Source organism: Rhipicephalus microplus, chromosome X (genome assembly GCF_043290135.1).
Source record: "Rhipicephalus microplus isolate Deutch F79 chromosome X, USDA_Rmic, whole genome shotgun sequence".
NCBI classification, from domain to species: domain Eukaryota; kingdom Metazoa; phylum Arthropoda; class Arachnida; order Ixodida; family Ixodidae; genus Rhipicephalus; species Rhipicephalus microplus.
Genome location: NC_134710.1, coordinates 469,702,709 through 469,720,275, shown reverse-complemented (window position 1 = coordinate 469,720,275; position 17,567 = coordinate 469,702,709). Strand labels below are relative to the sequence as shown.

At 47.2% G+C, this 17,567-nt stretch overlaps 1 protein-coding gene across 1 annotated transcript in view; it reads left to right on the top strand.

Moving 5' to 3' along the window:
* LOC119160819 (nose resistant to fluoxetine protein 6) overlaps nt 1-17,567 on the top strand; it is a 277,772-nt gene that overhangs the window by 190,803 nt on the left and 69,402 nt on the right. The window lies entirely within an intron of this gene.

The window sequence follows — 17,567 nt, the reverse complement described above, 5'->3', positions numbered from 1 at the left end:
GATTATTTTAAGATGTGGCGTAATTACCTTGTCCTAATCGTGATTTGACTTAATTAGCCTGGTCATAGCATGTTCTCACCTATAGCCAAGTATACCATGCAGCCGAAAAAATCACGGCATATCCACGGAGCTAATGATGATGACTAGGGCGAAGCTTGGGAGAGATTTGTTGGTGAACTGTGAAGCGTCTGTCTGTCTGTCTGTCTGTCTGTCTGTCTGTCTGTCTGTCCGTCCGTCCTCATCTGCTGAGTGAGTCATCGAACTTGGTGGTCACGTACCACGAGTTAGGAGGAACAGACTCACGGCTTTAGGAGCTTCGTCTATAATAGCTAATTAGCCGGCCGCACGTGCTCGGGTGCTAGCGGGCGATGACAACAAAGACGACGACCAGCGGCCGAGCACCACGCTAGAATCTACAGGCTGACCATCAATAATAACACGTGGCCTTGGATTGAGCTGTGGTCAGGATGTTGTAACACGCTCGGATGGTGCTAATCTCAGAGGCCACTGTGTTGATTATTCTAAAACCTACTTAGTGCCGGCATCAAAAGCTTAAAAATATTTTGAAACACCCCATGCAACTAAAGAATATCACGAAAACTTTCTGACACATTTATTGCATGGGTGCACTTCTGCGCTTAGTGGAACGACAAAGAAATGAAAGAAGATGCCTCTGCTTTGAAAACACCACCCAACTTACTCCCGTATTCACAAACGCTCCTAAAATAGACTTCCACTCTTCATTGAACAGAGTTGAGTACTGCGCCACCGCTCGGCTGAAAATGACGCTGCGCTACTCCAGAATCGCAGCAAGTTATCGCTGATATGCAGTGACTTGCCGTGCCTAGAGACGGCGCTCCCATCGGCTTTCTCAAGTGGAGTTGAAGCGTTGAGTGAAGGGACGTTCTAGAATACGAGGGTTAGTCGACCGTCCTTGACGCGATGACTGGTTTCATCGTACCCAGTGAAACGCAGCGCACTGAGGGGTGGATTTAACTTTTTCGTACTGCTGGCTCGTCGACAAGGGGGTGTCGCCAGAGTTCGTGAAGATCCTCAGTTTCGTGAAATTCGGCCGATCCTGCATAGCACCCCAGAAGAGCAGCGGCCGATTTTTGAAGAGCTTTGAGTATAAAAAAAAATACCATACTGTACCACCCGTCACGGCCATAACGACTATTTCACAAGGAAAGAGCTCTGAATGAGCTGTGGTCACATGATTGTTCAACATTTGGATTACTTAATGCTGCTCAAGTTCGCTTTAATGAAGATGGAGAATAAGAACAAGATGCATAATTTAAATGATAATTTTAGTACTTTTCTTGATTTCTAGGCTATACTGTCCCAAAGCGACTCGGGCTACATCACACGATGCATATCGGAAGACTCCGTTTGATTTCGAACAACCAAATTACTTTAGCGGGCCCTGAAATCGCACAGTATATACACTGTCATTTCTATACGACCTGCCGGTGCATAAATACAATCAGCTGCTGCCGGGTGTAAGGTACGGTGCCTGGGCTTACAAGGGAGTGGCGTTCTTTATCCTATATGTATGTTACCGGTAAAATGGGCATTTGCTGCGGTAGTCGTGTCTTCTAAATACTGTCGGCAAACTACTGCACAATGGCGTTCGAATATGGATTGCTTGGATGCCAAGTTGGTCGCGCTGCTTTAAATTTATTTGGAGGTCAGTGTGAAGAAACTAAACTTACGTCTGCTTTGCTGAGTCCCTGGCATCATTGCAATTCACAGTGTTCAGCTTCATAAGAGGTTCACTTTTGCAGAGGTTTTCATCAGATTTTAACAACGTCGTATCGTGAGTTCAATGCTACCTTCAATTTTTTCACAGCTCCTTTGAAAGCCTAATGATGCACACACAAAAAAAGTATTTTATGTCCACTTCAACCATGCATGTTTTCTGCTGCACATGTTTCATTTATTATGCATATTCAGGCCTGATCACGCAGCATGTTCACTGATTCGAATGTCAATTTGGTTCTTTTTACAGCTCGCTTAGTCTTCGTCATAATGTACAAGGATTGAGCATGTTTTTAGTTACGCCGAGTTTCGCCCATAACAACCGAGTCTAATTTTGCGAAACCATCTCAAGTTTTATTGCTGTCTTGGTTTTTTTTACTCGTCTTCGTAGCGGCAGCTGTATATCGCCCGAAGCTAGGGCGCTTGCAAGAATATAGTATTTTACACGCAAAAACCGTGATATTATTCGGAGGCATGACGTGGTGTTGTGAGACTCCAGATTGATTCCGGCCACCTAAGATTTATTTTTTTACGTGCACATATATTTATTCGAAGTGCAAGGCGCGACGACGACAACAGAGAGAGGCGCACACACACCGAGCGCCCCTTTTATCTACATAAAGCACCATCCTACGGTACGCTTCAAATAATAAATGCCAAGAAACTCTGTCTGCCATTCTTTCACCTAAATCTAACCCCAATGTTACTATGTTGCGCTTCAATAGAACTTCAGCTGGCGTATGCGGGAATTCAACTCACGGGCCAGCGTGAACACGCAGCATATATTTGTTGACACTGAGCGGCGACGAGATGTCTACAACCACCAGGTCTATAAAACACTTGCAGGGCTCACTATATGGTATTCGAACAGTGGTGCATTAAGCTAGTAAGCTCAGCTACTTTCGTATTATATATGGTTGTCTCGGAAAGCCGATGCCCGATCTCGAATCGTACAGTGGTTGTCTATCTGATGCATTTTCAGTTTACAAGCACACTTCCTTTTCATATGAGTCCGGCCATCACGTTTCTCCCGTTTATAGATGTTGATACTGTGCACGGCGATAGATTCTTCAAAGTGACAAGACCATGGAAGTATCGACGAACTTTCATAAGCCACTATTGATTCAATTGCTTCTCACACTATTTGCATTGTAAACGGTAGAGCTTCACGGGCAGTTTGGAGCTCTTCGACAGTTTTAAACTTTAGTAGCAGCTCGCGATACAGCAGGAGTGCGTGCCGGCTTTCCAGGATGGTGAAGGAGTGGCACCGATAGCGAGCGAAATGCGAGATAAAAGCCCCAAGGAACACGTTTTCCGAGTGCGCAATGCAAAAACCAAGCAGGCGCGGCCCGTCTGAGCGACCGGAGCTTTGCCCTCTCTACGTTAGGGCCGCGAACAGCACTGCGCTAACTTGAGCTTGTGGCCGCCGCGAAAGCTCACCACGCGCGCGCGCGCTCGCACGGAAAGTAAGCAGCGCATTCGAAAAAAAAAAAGCGCTCAAGGTCATGAATGGCTCACAACGTAACTTCTCGGCCCCCTATCATTACTCCCCGATTAGCATCCAGCACGCTCGTCAGGACGAGATGAGAGAGAAAGCAATTACAGCGTGAAACAAATCTGTTACCCTACTTTTACTTGACAGATTCTACAAATGTTTGCAGCGCTCCATTCGTCAAGCAGTGAACTCGTTCAATGAATTCATTGAATGGTTACTTGGAAAAGTGTTACAGGGCCCCTTTATAATTTTGGCACTGCAAAGAAAGTCTAGATGGCGCTACCCTTAGATAACTTTTAGGATTAATTATTCTCTGATTAGCATGACAGCCTTTCTTATACACGCAGAAGCTGCCAAGTTTTACAGGGATTTAGTATGCCATAACGAGAAATCAGACTAAAAATTCGTTGATGTGTTTTTTGAAACAAATTCCTCTCCAGGTTTTGTCATTTACCGATATACAAGTATTTTTTTGCACGTCGGCGCATGTCTTACCTAGCTTGTTGACAGCAGTAGATACAACATTAACGTGGCTTCTACTCCCAACATTCTTTAGTACGTGGGATAAGTAAAGAATGTAATAAATACCCATGACACTTTCCTTGTTATTGTGTTCTGCAACTAGGTTCGAACTTCTCGGCATGAAGGGCCTTTTTAGGCGTTGTCCCGGCTGCGGCGGCTGCATTTCCGATGGAGGCGGAAATGTTGTAGGCCCGTGTGCTCAGATTTGGGTGCACGTTAAAGAACCCCAGGTGGTCTAAATTTCCGGAGCCCTCCACTGCGGCGTCTCTCATAATCATATAGTGGTTTTGGGACGTTAAACCCCACATATCAATCAATCAATCAATTTTTAGGCGTTGTACGACAGAAGACTGCAACTTCAGAATACCTTGTTTCAGTGGACGTGTAATTAAGGAGCGTTGAAGTCAATAAAAACAGCACACACAAAATAACCGCCAAGCCTGCGCGGAACGCACAGCACATTCACAGTGGAAGCCTGAAGAGTGGCTCTTCAGAGCCTTTTCTTAACACTCTTTGGATAACTGCTACAAGCACACTTGCTCGGTATATGCCAAGAATAACATAATTTTGGTGTAGTAGGCTGGCTGTCACTAAGCTGTCTTTCAGCATTTTTCAAAGAAGCGTGGTATCCGCTACGCACTTGCTAAGATTTTTGTCCAATTTTTTTGTGCACTGGCTGACGACGATGACTGAAGAATTATGACTGAAGTTCGTACGCGCTATAGTTATTACGTAGTCAAGAACAAGCTTTTGTAATAATTTGGAGGATCGAACGACCCACTCTTTATGCAATTCGCATTGCGTGACGCCTGGTTGTCCCTTTCGTGTTCTAAAACACTATATTACTCATTTAACGCAATTACTTTCCCGACATCAAGCCTGCCCAAAGCGAGTTTGAAAAAGAGTTCAAGCGCCGGTGTAGCTCCGTTGTGGAATGCGGGCTGGCACGCGCAAAACACGGGTTTGATTCCCGTTGTGTCCTTAATGTTTTTTAAATTCCTCTGAGTTTTTTTTCTTTATTCTTGAGGTACAGGTTACTGGCACCGGCGGTGGCAGCGGATAACTACGACGCCGCACGTTATCCGTGTTGTGATCTCACAATATAGCTTTCACTGTAAAAGTCGCACCATCTCCCGCTAAAGCGAACCATGTGTATAGATGTGAAGCAACGAGCGCTAATGCTTACACTGGCTGCAGCGTTGACGCCAGCGCTTAACACGGCGTTGCGCTGGAGAGAAACCCCAAGAGGCGCTAAGCACGCAGTGATAGACCGGTGTTTCCTACTGGAACATGTCAATCGCTGCTAATTGGTGATGAGAGACAGAATACTCCGATTGGGTGCTGTTATGCCTGCGAGTCCACAGCGAACGGCAGTGCCTCTGAAAAAGGCAATCTGTGTCAAGGCCAGTCCGCCTGACGCGAACAACTCAACGGCGTCAACAGGCGACGGCGCCTCTCTGGCGTGCACGTGCAGTGAGTCAGCCTCGGCAAGCGACCCGTCGAGTAAACAACTGGCGTCTTCATGTCTGGGGGTCTGACGCATTGCGCGGCGACCCCATTGGAGGAGTCTGCCCTGACGACCAGCGGCGCTTCTGATTGGACATTTTGGTTGGACCCGGTGCAAATAAAAGAAGCCCTGCGGCGCGTCGCGATCGGCGGTCCTAGGTGAAAGCTGACATGTGTGTCAGAGCGGACCCCTTTTGACAAGGAACCCGTTTGAGAGCAGACCTATGTGTTAGAGAGGAGAGCTCGACTATTCGAGTCTCTGTCGGCCCCAGTGCCGAATTCGTAACACCTCTGTATATATGCTGTACATAAACCTTGTTTAAACTCACCGTCGTCTCGTCCGCTCGTCTATCAGCTTTGCGCAGAAGCAGTCGCGAGCTGAGAAACCTACGCTACCAAACGGCAGGTGACCTTTCCGGCGGAGTTCGAAGCAGTGGCGCCTTCGGGACCGTGTTGGCGTCGCCGTCGTTCGCAACAGTGGTTGGCAGCTGCGGGATCGGCCAGCGTCAGCGACATCGACGCGGTGAGTGCCTGATGTTTTCCCCTCAGTTCACCAGACTACTCTAGCTCAGGTTGTAGTAGTCTAGAGAAGGGCTGTGTGAAGCATTGAAGTGAGCTTTGATCGTTTAAAGCCAAGTTGAAGCGCTTTGAAACCAAAGTTAATGCAGAGGGGGTAAACACGGGAGTGTGAAAAATTGCTTGCGCGTCTTGCTAGTTGACTTATAGTGGGTACGGCAAGTAAATTGTTAACAGGGGCAAACAGCAAGAGGCTAGTGTGAACGATGGAGAACCTTAAAGTGAAGGAACTCATCGAAATTTGTGAGGAACTCGGCATTACTTTGGGCCGTGCGAAACGAAAGCAAGCGATCCTTGAGATCATGAAGCATGAGGGAGTGTCGGCTGAGGAAGTCGATGAGGCCTGGGTGGAGATCAAAGCACGCCGCGAGGAGGCTGAAAGGCGAGAAGCTCGCGAACGTGAGTAGGCTGAAAGGCGAGAAGCTCGCAAACGTGAGGAGGCTGAAAGGCGCGAAGCTCGCGAAGAAGCTGAAAGGCGCGAAGCTCGCGAAGGAGCTGAAAGGCGCGAAGCTCGCGAAGAAGCTGAAAGGCGCGAACGTCGCGAGGAGGCCGAGAGACAGGAGCGCCTCGAGTTGAAACGAATAGAATTGGCAATCCTACAGTGTTCGCAGGCGCCTAGCGTAGCTTCTCCGACGATTCAGGTCAGCGGTTTTAGAATTCGGGACCAACTGCCACCGTTCGTAGTAGGCGAGGACATGGCGAAGTATCTCGTCAAGTTTAACACGTCTGTGAGCGAAACGCTTTGGAGCGGCCTCTTTGGGCGCGAAACCTGCTAGCTCTTCTTCCCAGCGAAGTGTCCGACACGATAACTTGCTTGTCGAGGGAAGCGTTTGAGAGCTATGACGAGGTTAAGGAAGTGCTCTTGAGACGTTATAAGTTGTCACCCGAGGCTTTCAGGCAAAGGTTCTGGTATGCTAAAAAGGGGATTGAGTCACAGGTTGACTTCGCGTTTCGTCTTAAAGCCGATTTAATTGAATGGCTCAAGGGCGAAGGTGTTTATGACGACCGCGATAGAGTGGTGGAATGCGTTGCATTGGAGCAATTCTACCGCTGCATCGAGGATAATGTCAGGCTTTGGCTCCAGGACAGACTTGGTGAAGTACAGCTAAACAAGGCAGCAGAGTTAGCTGAGGAGTATTATACTCGCCGAAAGTTGCACAGCAGGGCAGTGCGCGTTGAAAAGAATGAGAGAAAAGAGGGCTTTTCAAAGAAACCTGATCAACGGAGACCCGCTCCGCACCGTAATTTCAAGAAGGACCCGTCTCTTACGAAGGACAGTGTAGGGGAAGGGCAAACAGAAGCAGAGAAATCGAGTGAGGTTTCTACCACACAGACATTTGAATCGGAAAACAAACAGAAGCCGCTAATCTGCTACAACTGCAAAAAGGAAGGACTCATCGCGAGAAACTGTCAGGAAAAGTTTGCCTTCGCAACAATCCGAGAATCAGAAAAAAACATGCGGTTGTTGGAGCCGTATCTCCAAGAAATTAGGGTGAATGAGAAAACGGGCCGAGCACTTAGAGACTCAGCGGCAACCATGGACGTTGTCCATCCTTCATTGGTGTCTCCGGATGACTTTACAGGAGAATGCGCGTGGATCAGGCAAGTCGCCGAGGAGCAGAGTGTTCGCTTACCAATCGCCACGGTTGTCATTGAAGGCCCGTTCGGTAAGCTTCGCACCGAAGCGGCTGTGTCTGCCGCGCTAAATGATCGTTTTCCTTATCTTTTCTCCAACAACTCAGAGCAGCTTCTCAAAGAGCACGGCAAATTGTTCTTTCCCAACTTAGCGTACATGGCCCTCACGCGATTGCAAGCGCGAAAGCTTTCGCGGAAGCTTGACCTTGTTCAATGCGGTGAACTCTCAAGTGACCTTGTCGGCGGCTCGACGGAACCCCAGAAAGGAAATTTTCCGCGCGAGTCATGTGAGCAGTCACGCGAGTGGCCCGTCGCCGAAGCGACCGGCGCGGTATGCGTAGGGGGAGACCACATGGCGCCATTGAATCAGAGCGAGAGGGCTGCAACGCTCTCGCCTGTAGCGGAAAGTTGGAGCGAGCTGCCGAGAGTTGATTGAGAGACGCTCATTCGAGAGCAGCGTGAGGACCTCTTGATCGAAGCGCTAGTGGAAAGCCACAAAAACGCGGCACAAGTGCTGTCGAAGGAGCACTACGAGAAATCGGTGAAGAAGCGCGCTTTTGAAGTTGATAATCAGGTAATGCTGCTGCAGCCGTCCAAAAGGAACAAGCTTGAGATTCATTGGGAAGGGCCCGCCAAAGTGATATCGAAGCTTCTCGATACGAATTATGAAGTGAAATTAGGAAGGCGGCGGAACAAAATTTATCACAGTAACTTGAAAGCAGTCGTAAATTTACTTTTAAGTGCTTCAGAGGAAGAGGGAGCGGAAGTTTTGAGTACTAGTGAGGTAATCGAAGGGGGATCGAAAGTAATCTGGGAGCAGATAAACCTAGAGCCTAGGTTAAGTGAAGTCCAAAAGGAGGACCCGAGAAAGATTGTTTTGGTGTTTGAAGACGTGTTTTCGGGCTGTCACGGAAACACGAGGGTGATCAAACACGATATCGAGCTAAGCGGTGAGGAGTCAATCCGTAGCAAGCCGTATCGTTGTTCCCCTGTGCAACTGTGCAACGTCGCAAGTGTGAGCCGCTCTTGGTGCCGCATAGGTATCGTCGCCTAAAAGTGGCCGGTTACTGAGGTGGAGTTTGTTGCTCCACAGCGCAACTTTGACGTTCACTATCAAAAAAGGGGGGGGGGGGAAGCTAAACGCTAATGCAGGTGCATTGAGCAGTGCGTTCTAGCTAGTACCTTCTCAACCTTTCGGTTTCTCGCTGGCAATTCGGGGCAAAATTTTGACCTCATCACGACCTGGGCTGAGCGCTCTCGTTCAGAGTGATCTCAAGGGGCCGACTTTATGTGGTATTCTAATTCGTTGCGTTGTTGTAAGTGTGAAAAATTCAAGTTCTTACTTTAAGAGTCTTGTGTCCCACATGTGCCTCTTGATGTAGAGGGAACAAAATTCCGATAGACACGTAGATAGGTATATGTTGTACTATACTTTGTCTGGTGTTCTGTTGGGTGACCGAGGGCACTTGCTTGTGTCGTGTGTTGTCTGTTGTCGAACCGTTCTTAGCAAGTTGCAGAACCGTCGACAAGTGCTGAAACCGAAGATGGTCAGAAGAGACGAGCGAAGTTGGCCAGCAAGTTGTGGCGACGAGCCAGTGGAGCTGGGATCTGTCGTCAAGAATGGGATGTGTTCCCGGAACAGAGTCTGGAGCTGCATTCTCCCCATGGCCCTGGAGGCGAACCTGGAGGGACCTGGGGAACGAGCGCGCCTGTCATCCGAGCCCCGTGGAAGCAGCTCGTCTTTTCGGCGCATTGTCTGGCGGCGGGGGGTGCTGTTATGCCTGCGAGTCCACAGCGAACGGCCGTGCCTCTGAAAAAGGCAATGGCGAACGAATGCGCCTGTCATCCGAGCCCCGTGGAAGCAGGTCGTCTTTTCGGCGCATTGTCTGGCTGCGGGGGTGCTGTTATGCCTGCGAGTCCACAGCGAACGGCCGTGCCTCTGAAAAAGGCAATCTGTGTCAAGGCCAGTCCGCCTGACGCGAACAACTCAACGGCGTCAACAGGCGACGGCGCCTCTCTGGCGTGCACGTGCAGTGAGTCAGCCTCGGCAAGCGACCCGTCGAGTAAACAACTGGCGTCTTCATGTCTGGGGGTCTGACGCATTGCGCGGCGACCCCATTGGAGGAGTCTGCCCTGACGACCAGCGGCGCTTCTGATTGGACATTTTGGTTGGACCCGGTGCAAATAAAAGAAGCCCTGCGGCGCGTCGCGATCGGCGGTCCTAGGTGAAAGCTGACATGTGTGTCAGAGCGGACCCCTTTTGACAAGGAACCCGTTTGAGAGCAGACCTATGTGTTAGAGAGGAGAGCTCGACTCTTCGAGTCTCTGTCGGCCCCAGTGCCGAATTCGTAACACCTCTGTATATATGCTGTACATAAACCTTGTTTAAACTCATTGTCGTCTCGTCCGCTCGTCTATCAGCTTTGCGCAGAAGCAGTCGCGAGCTGAGAAACCTGCGCTACCAAACGGCAGGTGATCTTTTCGGCGGAGTTCGAAGCAGTGGCGCCTTCGGGACCATGTTGGCATTGCCGTCATTCGCAACAGTGCAGAGACCCGCAGTCCACGTTTAATTATTGCGCACGCTGTGAATTTTAATTGTTCACCGACGCAGTGAAGCAATCCCCGACCGGCACTACCTTGTACGTCAAGATACAGAAAACGGTTGTGCAGTGTGAGCAGTCGGTTTTTTCAGCCAAGAAACTTGCTAGAATACGTTGTCTGCTATGGCACTGCGAGGCGAGAGAGTGAACCCGTGTATAGGGGAAGACAAAGAAGGGGAGGGGGCGCGCATTCGCAATGGAGGTGTGAACGCCGCTGGGAAGGAGGCCTAGAGGAGAAAGAGGGGGCCGGCGAGCAGACGCTGCCTGCGTCGGCGTTGCGAGGCGAAAGAGGAGAAGCGTATGAGAGGCGAGAGGGTAGAAGGGCGCATGCGCTGTAAGAGTGGTCACACCGCACACCGGATTGAACTCGACCATAAGACGCTTCGCACCTAGAAACAAACGACGAAAGACAAGCAACATAAAGTGCTGCTCTAATGAGTAGTTTAAGAGTTTACGTTTTCTTCACTTAAAGTTTCATTGAAGTTTCATACGTAAGGGCAGCGGTGTGCGGTTTTCCTCTCTTCTTTGTCTTCGTTTTCAAATTGGGCCCGGCTATTTGTCCATCCACTGACGGAATTACGCTCAAAACAAGGGATAAATTCAGGCCTAAAACGAGCAAGCAAAGCTCAATGTTGCGTCAATCTAACGAGTCTTGGAAAAGTAATATAAATAAAAAATTAACCTTGAAGTAACTGCAATAGACAACTTACGATTGCTAAAAAGGTCTCGATAATCTGCCGCTGACTCTCGCACTGCTCAAGAGAGGGCACCACCTACTCGCTAAGCAAGTCATTGCTCCTTCCACCATGTCCTTTTCCGGCGCCACGGTACTAGCCACGGTATAAGATGGAAAAATTTTAAGTGGGGGCACTCGCGAGAAGCTATTGACCAGATAAAAAAAACAGCGACGTGCGTCTGCTGGGTCACTGCCGGCAGCGCATACCTACTAGCAAGTGCACGCAAGTTGAAGACAGAAAGAGGCGTTGCTATAAAAACCACCCATTCGCGGGAAATTCAAGTTGAGTTACACACGAGTGTTGTTCCTGCCAAAGAGGGAAAATTGAATACTCTTCTCCCCAAACATAATGGAGGTTTGAGACACGAGGCAAGCGTGGTCTACATGCTTGTTTATTAAACGCACGCCGACATTTCAACGCGGTTTTCACACGTCCTGTAAACCTAACACTTCTTGGAACGTAACAGATACGTACATCATTCACCTTTCTTGCAAAATTTTGCATGCAGAAGCTCTCTATTTAAATGCTCTAGTTTTCACGCATTTGCTGATGGTAACTGTCCCACTCGGAGTGGCAAGCTGGGTCATAAGTGCGCGCTAACAGCATGCGGAACGCTTACGCTTTTGATGACCAGCAAAGAAGAACTTGAAAAATACCGTGTGATTGCTAATAAAAAAAGAAGCAACCAATTAGATACCTAGAACAATTTGTTGGCGTGTATTACATGGCCACCATTTGGTGCTGTGGTGCCAAATTTGATTTTCGTGGCTCTAATGATAAATATATGGCGTAAATATCACGGTTGTGTGATTAACAGTAGGGAGAACATGTTAACAGAGGAACAGCACATGTATTCTCGCTGCCCTCATCACTTCTCCTTACTGTGCGCGGGGAACTAATTATATTTTTTTTTGTTTTGAACAATCAGCGCAACTTTGTCAGAACGCCACTGCAGCCATACTCACAGAAAAACAGTGAATGTAGACCATAATACACTGCGAAAAATTCTGACTACGCCTGTGCAAGAAAAAAACACCATTTAGTTCAACGTCTCATAGTGTTGCATAACATAAAACAAATGTTCGTGCTCCGTGGTAGGTAGCTCTGTTTTGCTGGACTGTGAAGAGGGGTGTAAGAGAGAAGATGGAAAAATGCAAGTTGCATCTTTCGAAAGAGCGCTTTTTGGCGCATTGATCAGGGTCCTTCCTGCCAGTTCTCAGATGTATCTTTTCTGCAGAATCACATCATCGTTGAAGGGCTGCTGCAGACTGCATCCTTTGTGCTGAGCGTATTATCTTTCCTGAGCACGGCCTTGGCCCATGTTTTGAGGCGTTCGGGATCACGAAAAAACATTGAATAATATTGCTTTTTCTTGGCTCGTACACTGCAAGCAAAAATAATTTCAGATGGGAGTAAATGACTTGTCCTCTAGCGCATGCCCTGATGGGGTTTTTATAAATATCATCCAGAGGAAGAAAAAAATGTACTCCCCAACAAGACGGGTTTATGGATGGACTTAGGGGAGTTTTTATTTACATTCATAGGGCACTTTTTTCAGGTAATTGTCAGAGTAAACTTTGACATACATTAAGAACGAAATACGTCCGCAGCCATTTCATGCACAAGCGGGACTTAATATAGGTTACCTTCGAAGCATACCACATTGATGACACGTACAAAAACTTACGCACAACGTTCGGGTAAATTACAACTCTAACACTGCCGACAGTTTGTTGCTTGCGTTGCACGACCACCAGTAAAATGAACCTAAGGCAACGTTCTATCGCTAGACTTATCCTATAAATTCTCTAGAATGCAAGCGAAATTCTTAGATAATATCACTAGAAAAATGTGCGCTGGTGACCTTCACTCGCAAAGCAATGACCCCTTATGTCATATCAATCTGCGGGCGACCCATTTCTTACGCCAGAAACCACCAGTTTCTGGGCATCATTATTGATAGGGACCTCTGATGGAGTCCCCATGTGGCCTATATGAAGAAGCGCCTGACCGCTATTTATTTCCCAATTGTTCAAATTCCTGGCAGGAAAGACGTGGGGAATGTCAGTAGACACATTCATGGAACTTTACAAAGCCTTGCTTTTCGGTTTCTTGATATATAGTTTGCCTTTGCTAAGCAATACCTGCAAGACCAATGTTCGTGTTCTACAGGCAGTACAAGCCCAAGCACTGAGAGTGTGCCTTGGTCTGCCCAGATGTAGGTCAACCGAGACAAAAATTGCAATTGCTGGTGACTATCCAATACAAACTCTCATTGCTGTAGAAGTCCTGAAAACGCAAATAAGACACTTTGCACGTGCTCTTGTCATCACCTTGTACTGTTGCCTGCAGAGAGGCACCAAGCATCATTCGCTAAAATGATTGTGAAGTACAACGAGAAAATTCCCTCAGGCTTCACTCCTGCATCTAAACCATCGATACCCCCTTGGTGTCTTACTCGACCCACAGTGCATCTTAGTGTACCAGAGATCCGGAGAAAATCTCAGCTTTTATCGCCCTTGCTGAAAGAACTGTCTCTTCTTCTTTTGCATGAGAAATATTCAAACAGTGTACATATATGTACCGATGGCTCCACGAACCGCCAGTGTTCATCGGGTGCAGTAGTTGTCCCAGCAAGAGGTGTTACCTTCAGCTTTAGGACTGACCACTTCACGGCATCTACAGCAGCGGAACTAGCTGCTTTGCGCGCTGAACTTTGTGTGGTCAATCGGGAACCACCGCAACAATGGTCGATTTTCAGCAACTTAGGGGCTGCCCTACAATCTATGCTCTCAGCACTGCGTCACGGGCCGTAAGAACAACTTGTTTTCGAAATTCGATGCCTTTTTCACACTTCACACGAGAAAAGGCTTCATGTGACGTTTCAGTGGCTGCGAAGTCCGGAGGAATCCGGAGAAAATGTGACATTTCATCGCCCGTGCTGAAACAACTGTCTCTTCTTCTTTTGCATGAGAAATCTTCAGACAGTGTACATATATATACCGATGGCTCCATGAACCACCAGTGTTTGTCAGGTGCAGTATTTGTCCCAGCAGGAGGTATTACCATCAGCTTTAGGACTGACCAGTCCATGGCATCTACAGCAGCGGAACTAGCTGCTTTGCGCGCTGCACTTTGTGTGGTCAATCGGGAACCACCGCAATAATGGTCCATTTTCAGCGCCTCAAGGGCTGCCCTACAATCTGTGCTCTGAGCACCGCGTCGCAGGCCGTACGAGCAGCTTGTTTTTGAAATTCGATGCCTTTTCCACACTTCACATGAGAAAGAGCATGATGTGACGTTTCAGTGGTTACGAAGTCACTGCGGCGTCATAGGGAACGTACAGGCCAATTCTGCCGCGCGGGAAGCTCTTGAAAGAACACGAAAAGAAGCCATACCACTTCCGCGGACCGATGCTGCCAGTAATCTTCGACGACTTGCGCGTGAACTCGCGTTTTCACTATGGTGCCCACCAAGCAACGAGACAAATCGTCAACACCACCTGTCCTCTTTGATGGCTTTCCGCATGCCCACTGGGCTCTACAGAAGAGAAGCCACCCTTCTTCATCGCTTATGGCTAGGAGTGGCATTTAGAAAATCTTATTCATTTGTCATAGGAATGGACGGCAACGCTTTCTCTGCGAGGCCTGTCGTAGCGAAAAGACGCTACACGACATCCTGTGCGACTGTCCGTTGTATGAAATCCAGAGAGAGTCACTGACGTCCGTTCTAGCGCGGTTCGACAACAGCCAAATGTCTGTGGACACTATTCTTTCAAGTGCCCTAGAGAAGACATTACAACAGAAGGCGACAAAAGCTCTGTTGAAACTCCTACGCGACACAGACTTGAACAAGCGGCTGTAACAACGTCACCCACCGCGAAACACAAGACTGGACTATGACTTAGGGCGCGTGTGTGTGCTGCCGAATGTGTTGTGTTTATCTTTCTTCCCTCTCTCCTCTTCATCTTTCATCTCCTCCATCTCCTTCCTATGCGCAAGGTAGCAAAACGGCTACCCATTGGCTGGTTAACCTCCCTGTCATTCTTTTTCTTCTATTTTCCTTCCTAGAATAACTTTTGCTGACATAACTCAGAATGATTGACTCTTTACTAAGTATTACCATAGTATGCTCTGTGAACAAGTTCTTCAACATCTTGTTAAAATAAAAAAGAGCCGTACTAAGCGCATCTGTTTTTTTTTCTACATGTCCTGTGGAGTTCCATATAGACTCCAGGTGGTCGAAATTTACGGAGCCCTCCACTACGGCGTCTCTGATAATCATATGGTGGTTTTCGGACGTTCAACCCCACATATCAAATCAATGTGGATTGGCATATAAGAGACTTGCAGATGACGCTGCGGTTGCCACAGACATAGGGTGCATAGATGTGCGAGCGCCTCCACTTCCAGGGTAGAGACACTTTTTGAAAGACTGTGTGCCCGCCACTTGGCGGTCATAATGGTTCAAGAGTGTCGGGTGGCGCTCAGAAGCTACCGTGGAAACGGTGCTGTAAACACGTTCTTTTTGACGTTTAGATCATGCCTTCGGCTGCCTTGACCGGCCACTGCGTTCCACTGTAGTATTAAATATAAATATATGAGTAACTAAATACTAGATAAAGGGCAATACTTTGCACACCAAAATCGGGAAGTCCTAAAAAAGTGTTTTAATGTTTTATGCTCGATTAAATTGAAAAGTTTAGAGCAGTGATTCTCAGTCACAATTGTTTCGGAAACCCTGTGTGGGCCGTTGGATGTGACGAGGCACCCCTCCCCATGAGAGAAAAGGAAAAAAAAAAGTGGTGGGGGAGGCCATAATTTAACAAAACGATGCAGTGTGAAACAGGTGCCTTTTGTTTCTCCCTCGCAAGGAAACGTAATAATTACGTACCATGCCTATCTAATCTCAACAGCTTGCGAATAAGTTGTGAGGTCTGCAGCCAATTCGAATGTGAAAGCCTAGAAAAAGTTTGCTCGCTTTCCAATGTCGTTGAAAACTGCAACAAAAGCATAATAACCATCGCATGACGCAGGAAAAATATAATTCAGCTCCACCACAATGTGAAAACATACTGAAAGTTTGAAGGAACTTTAGTCAAGGAACATTGTTGGTTTCTCAAGAGTACATTGTGTGTGTGTGCGTGTGTGTGTGTGTGTGTGTGCGCGTGTGTGTGTGCGTGCGTGCGTGTGTGCGTGCGTGCGTGCGCGCGCGCGCGCGTGTGTGTGTGTGTGTGTGTGTGTGTGTGTGTGTGTGTGTGTGTGTGTGTGTGTGTGTGTGTGTGTGTGTGTGTGTTTAGGATGGGTTTCGTAAACCTCTGAAAACGGCTTCGCAAACCTCCCGGTGTTTGCGGACCCCGGTTAGAGAACCACTCTTTTAGAGCATTACCCGTACTACTATTATTGAAGTCATTACTTTGTTTTTTATATTACGAATAAGACCTTCTCCTTTTTTTGTAAGCAATACGACTTCAGTAGATGCTACTTTCCAAGAACCACACTTCTAGGTCATTAGCCCACATTAAAAAAAAACAGTGCGACACCAACGTGAAACATTTGCTCGAACTTTTTAGAAAAACTTTGTAGAATTGATGCCGGACTATACGAACCCAGGATTTATTCCGTGCCTCTTTCATAAAGAATTATCTTATTCGCCTTCCTAATCTGTCACAAAAAAATTCTGGTGCAGCGACATTTTGTTCGTGTTGATAGAATGAAAGGAAGTGTGGGATAATTTCGCTGTGCCATAAAGCAGCAGGGCTTCAGGAATTTCCCACCGTTGTATTTTGAAAAAGTAACGATGGAGAAAGAAAACGAGAAAAACGGCATCACACGTGAGCAGTAAGTGAACATGACAGTTTTAGGATCGTAATAGCAAAAAAATATTAAAAATGACCCAAATCTCCTACAGGTCATTTTTGTGCACCTACGGAATAAGATGAATTTAAGAGCAGCATTTGAAATGTATATACCTATTGGTGGGAATGGATTAGGATTGTGAATGAAACATGACTTTCGGTACTAGCTATCACTCGGGGATCAGAAGTTTGACAGTTTGAATGTCATGTATTAGGCTATTCTCGCCTCAATTTGAGATAGAGTGAATCGACTCATGAGCGAGTTTGCCAATGCTACGCATGTACATAGAGCTTCATATCATCGAAGTTGGTTAGGCCACCTTAAGATGCTGCGCTACTGCTTTCGATAATTTTATTACCATGTGCACGTGCCAACCAATCACTTAAACATTACTTGGTTGTCCAATATCACCAAAGTACTGCTTGCGACAAAGTGAACATTAGAGCACGTAATAACGTTTGAACAGGCGCAGCTAAAACTTGATTTCGTATGATCGACACGTTCGCTTCCAACTACAACACAACTTTGAAGGTGTTGTGAAGGTTTGCATGTGTGACGAGAACATAATGTCATGTAAGTGGCCGGAATGAATGTTTACTTTGCTTGCACTAATACGTTTGCAACGCTTCTGCTACGGTGAGAGCTGTTACGTTAACGAGAACAAGTCGACTTCTGTTCAACAGAATAAAGTGTTCATGTTCAGAAAAATTAACAAAAACCACATAAAATTTCTCTACATGATTCATTGCACCAGCTATTCTGCACTCAAATAAAAAATTAAATTTTTTAGTATACTTCAGGAAAAGATGCTGAATTAATCAATAAATATTTATCTGCCCTTCTAGCGCGCCTTTTAGGCATAATAAATAGTTCTAATTTT